This window comes from Rhinichthys klamathensis, unplaced genomic scaffold (assembly GCF_029890125.1).
Source record: "Rhinichthys klamathensis goyatoka isolate OS25496 unplaced genomic scaffold, OSU_Roscu_1.1 h1tg000236l_1, whole genome shotgun sequence".
NCBI classification, from domain to species: domain Eukaryota; kingdom Metazoa; phylum Chordata; class Actinopteri; order Cypriniformes; family Leuciscidae; genus Rhinichthys; species Rhinichthys klamathensis.
This window is the reverse complement of record NW_026606759.1, coordinates 2808584-2814327: the sequence shown is the minus strand read 5'-3', so window position 1 is coordinate 2814327 and position 5744 is coordinate 2808584.

The following is a 5744-nucleotide window of genomic DNA, read 5'->3' as shown; positions in this document are numbered from 1 at the left end:
ATTCTGGGTCAGGGATAATTTCCCTGGACAAGCGACTAAAGTTAAACAGACACTTTGTGAAAACAATATTTTGCAGCTTATGAAAATTAATGTTCTGCCAATAATAATGATGAAGATTATGATTGGGTTATTATGATTAAATCAGCCACTGGTGGACTGTAAAAGAATACAGAGAACTGCTTAATCAGTAGCTCTGTTTGCATTCCTGAATGGGACACACTGCTTCAAGGGTGTGATACTGTAGTTGAGGCTGAAACAAATTCACCAGATGACAGAGAGTGTTTTAATGGTGGTCATCAGGACCATTTAATACGTAACTCTAAATTCCCACCGAGAAGGTGTTTAAAAATGTGATAGAATGACAACACGTTTCTGGTAATAATGTGAGTTTGAAAGTAGATCAGTGTTTAAATGACGATATTAAAGTTGTCGTCTGAGAAAGAACAAGAGATAAAACAAGGTCAAAAGATTGAAGTCTTAAAGTGAATCCTTTTGAAGAAAAGATCTATAATAGTAATTTTTATAAGTTGATGTAAAATTAATGACTCCAACAAATGTGAGTTGCAGAATATATCAAAGTAACTAAAAGGATGATTGTGTTGCAATTAAAATTTTTAAAAAGATTTTAGATGATATAGAGAGACTAATCTCACAGATGATTTACAATAACTGCAAAAGTATCACAAGCAGAGAGTGCTTGCCTCGTCAAACTTAGTGTGTGAATCCTAATTGGAGATTGATAAACTCCAAGAGAAAACTTAAGTCAAATATTAAGTTATGGTAATTGAGAACTTGACAACTAAAATTGAGATTGAGAAATGTGAAATGTTATTGAGAACTAGAATAATTACCATTATGTAAGAACAAATAAGCAGAAGCCGTACTGGATTAACAGTTGCTAAATGCTGATTAAACAAACAGCTTGAAAAGTTGACCATGAAAGAACTAGAAGCTGATGTTTTGCTTTCAAAAGATAAGTTTGTTATTGGCTGTAATGAAACAGTTTGCTTATCTGAATCTGATGTGTGCTGTGGCTGAAACTGCCAGTGCAACAGACTCAATCTGAGTGGAAATTTGTAATGCCTAAATTTCCTGATGTGTGGGCAAAAGACAAATATAAATAATATGTTTATTTGAAACCGTATGTAATATCTGGCAAAGATGCCTTAAGCTGGGATAGAGTTAAAAGATGGTAGATAAAGTTAGACGTTCAGAGTGCAGTGTACCAGTCCCTCCCTCATTCAATGTCTCTCTCTCAGTCAATGTCAGCTAAAAGCTGTTACCTGAGTCGGTGTCATAAGTGATAATAAGCTATTTGTAGTGACATCTTTGATTAGGTTATTTTAGGACCCGTAACTTCTTTGTCTGATCTTAGTCCCCACCATGAAACGGGGGAGGGGCCGACGGAAATGTACACTGAATGTACGGTTGTGATCTAAATTCACTGAGTATAATCCAAGTAGCTAGGTTGCTGCTTTTAAGATAGTTAATGGATTTAAGTGATTAAATACTGTTGTTTTTGACCTGTCTCCCTATGTGAACACTATTAGGCAATCGGAATGGCTCTGGTGACTCTTGAACGTGCCTTTCCTAAGCTCTAGAAAACAGCTGAGTTCTGTTGAAGCAAACAGCCTGTGATGGGAAAGAGCGGTCACCAGTGGGCACGAGTGGCTACTCAATGACGGGTAAGACCTTCTATTGGCCAGACAGGGGGCAACCCAAGCCAGAGTGGATCACGTAAAGTCACTGGGCATCTCAAGATGGAGGTGTTTATGTGAGAAAGGTATGAGAGTGGAGCGGATGACTGTGAGGCCAGCAGCATCCTTTATCGTTAGGGCGGATGCGCTGTGAGGAGTTACAGACAGTCTGACCCCGAAACGTGAGTGTTCCTCTAATACCAATCACCAGAAACCGCATTCATTGTATGGCTTGTTTTTTTTTTTATTGTGACAAGCGTCTGCAAATATGCCAGGGGAAAACACCCTGATGGAGATTATAGATAAAGGGCTAACAGGAGTGGGCTTTCAAGAGCCAGCTGAGGCCATGAAGTGATTCCCATTAGTTGTTGTGGAGACAGTAGCAAAACTTTTTATGTACTGGTTTGCCTTATGGGCAAGGAAAATCATAGTGTTGATTTTGAACTAATAGGTCTATGACATAGTTTTAACTCCTGAAGGTCGTTAGACATGGTGGTGGCTAAAGATGAAGACAGCTTTTGATTTAAGAAAAGTCTGGATAACAAGGTGAATGGTCAAAGGTTATTGTAATTAATTTAATATTACATTTTGTCTAAGTTACAGCCTTAGAAGGCTGTTGAAAAAGATTATTTATTTATAGTGAGAGAGACTGCTTGAGCAGAGGAAGGGATGGTAACTGTGTCTGTCTTTCCATTATTGGCCTGCTAGAGCAAGCTGAAGCAAAATAATGATAATGAAACAAAACAACCCAGCTGACCTTGTTAAATTCTAATGAATAATGAACAAGACATGCTTTGAAACTGGTTGGGAGACCATGTAAAATTAGGTAGAAGCTACCGGAAAATGGGAAGTTTAAAATCTTATTTAAAATTTAAATCTTTTAGCAATAATATAAAGAAAAATGAACATTGAAAATGAACAGTTAACATATGTGTGTCTAGTATGAGTGCGTATGATGGTGACAGCACTTTATGTCTTGTATGTATTAGTTTGGGGTACTATTATTTCCTGATTTTGAGGATATTGTGTCATTAACCTCCGGAATTAGTGTTTTATCATTACAGATGGGTTAAGTGAAATGACCAACTTTAGAAAAGTTGATAATTCTAAGTCAATCTGATGAAAAGACAATGCAGAACATGGGACGAGCTTTAATTGGAGTGGTTTTCCAGCTCTGTCTGCTATTGGTAATTATGAATGCTTTTGTCATTTATGATATTGAACTGAATTACTCTCTGGATTAGTATTTTATATAAATTGGAATTGTAAAGAAGATTGCCGTCCATTCTGGGGTAAAACTCTTGTCTAAATTCAACTGAGGGTCTAAATTTAAATAGACAACTAGGTGGGATCATAAGGATAAAAAAAATAAAAAAAAGATATATATATAACGACTTGACGGCAGAGAGACAAAGTGGCACATTGGCTAAGTCACTATCCAAATTATCCAGAGTGAGCTCCCTCATTTTTTATTGAAAGGCCGGAGGGCGAACAAAGAAGGAGTGAATATAACTTCTAAAAAGAAAAGGTTTTATTTCTCAATCCCTTCAATGTATGTATGACATTAGATGTCTAAGAAAACTACAATTTAATAAAGGTAAAAAGAGAAAGCAGCTATATGGCTGTGGGCTGGGATCTGAGTAACATAATATTTTGGTTTCTGTAAAACTGTAAAGATAAGTGGAACTGAGACAAATACTGTGAGAAGTAGTTATAATGAAAAATAAAGTTGAAGTTAATGATAAGAAAACAAGAGTATTGAAGAATTAATAAAATACCATGATTCCCCTAACGAGGGAACTTTAAGTGTCACTAGGCTGACAGTGGTGAGAGACTCGGATGCAGAAGGAACTGGCATGTAGGGCAAGATGGAAGAAATATAGTAGAAGAAAATGTATGTTATGAAAATACAATTTCTGATAGGATTTATGGAAGTCAAATTAAGTTTAAATGGTATGAAAAAGGTTAGGGTTAGACATTGTATGATTGACAGGGATTCAAGTGATATAAGGATAAGGAATGAACAAAAGCTTTATTAAGCAGAATGGGGAACGATCCTATATTTTAGTGGTAAAATAATGACTGAAATGATGATGTGAATTTGTTTTATTTTATTTCTATTTTTGAAACAAACAAAAAGGGTATAAGATGTTATACAATTAAAATGGTACATGCTATGTGACTGTAAACTGAAGGATGATTTCAGTAAAGACTTAAAGTGCTTACATCGATTATTATGGGTCTTAATTATTAATATTTTATTGTTTGTTGTTTATTTTTAGTTAGACAACCATTGTGTTTTAAACCTAAAGGGTCTATAAAAGGGGTAGTGAAAATAATGGATTAACCATCCAACTTTGTTTATAATAAAAGGATTTGGAAATCATAATTTTTATAAAAAAAAAAAAAACTAGTGCATATATTCTGGTATTCATGATCATAGACAATGTCTTTATTTAGGATCTGAGTAGTGACTGTGGATCTAGCCCATGCTAGGAATACAGCAATAGTGCTTGCTTATTTAGCCTGGCTTCCAGAGAATAAATATGTACTTGTTTCGTAATCAGTTATGTGTTTTATAAAAATTTTAACCTGACTGATAAACTGAGGAAGAATGACATTGATGTCCTGTTGTGAGTGGAAGGTGGGAGAGCCTCTTAATGGGGACTGGAATTTTTAGTATCCAGCATGTCCATGACGAGGTGAAGAGACAAGTGTGACCCGTCAGGGGAGCATGCGTCACCACTCCTCCCTTCCGTAGTGACCTCACTGGTTAGACCAGACGTGGCGGTATTGGACCCCACATTGGTCTAAAACGGGGGACTGAAGGGTTGGTCAAAATCCCTTGCCTCTTCAAATACATATATAATCATATATCATTTTGAATGGTTATATACTTCCTTTATAAAAATCAATAATCAAATATATTCATTATCACATAATAATTTTTATATTCTTGTGCCTGTGAAATTATATTTTCTTAAATGCATGGATGCAAGTAACCAGTTTCTTTTAGGTGCATCCCAATCTTACTTTGAGATTGCACGTAGTACACGCAGGACACGAAGGCCACGTAACCCACAAGGCCGTTTGTCTCTTTCTCTGGGATCAGTAGAAAGGTTAGAGGGTCCTAAAGGCAGCGTGGGCACATATGATTCTTCGCTGGACATATGGTCAAGCTATATTGAGCGTTACTATCAAACTTTAATTGTTGTATTAAAATGTATTCTTTCCAGTATATTTCCTTCCTTGGGAGTAAATACCAGTGATCTGTTTTTCTCCCAAACGAGTGAATGTTTTAGCAGTATGTTTTGGTATACTTAACTGATAATAAGGAGCTCAGACTCTCTTCAGCCTTGATGGGAGCTGTTATTTGCTAGTGTCTGTTATTTGTGTGTGTGTGTGTATGACATTCTATGTAGGTTCTGGACGTTCGGACCAGACACCCCGGCGCCCTTCTCTAACCTGCGAGGCCACCACAGACCTAAATCCAATGAGTGGACGACAACTATCTTTACTAATGGCGATAGGCACCCCTATCTCCTCACATGTGTTAAATTGTTTAGGCTTTCATGTTTCTTAGCCAATGAGAATCATTCAACCTGTAAGCAATGACGTAGCTTAGACCTTGGAAATGGTATAACTGCTGTGATCTTTGTAACTGTAAGCGAGGCGGCCTACGAACTCCTGTGTGAGTCTTGAAGCTGACTTCTGCTGATGAAAATGCAAACTATCTTCAGTAAAACTTTTCTTTAATTTTTTATAATTCTGACTCCGGGTCTTCATTCTTCATATCTGGTTCTGGGTCTTTGACTGTATACCCCTTACAATATACAAAAAATTATTACAAGTTTTTGAAATTTTTATGTTTAATTATGCAAATTAGGCATTATCATATTAAATATGTGTGATTTTGCATATATTTTCGGTAGATAGATCTGAACATATGATAAAGCCAGGTGCAAAATTATTTTTTCATTTTGTTTACACACAAGAAGAAGAAAAAATGTTCAGAGGAATTTCAGGATATATGCTTTCATTACCTAG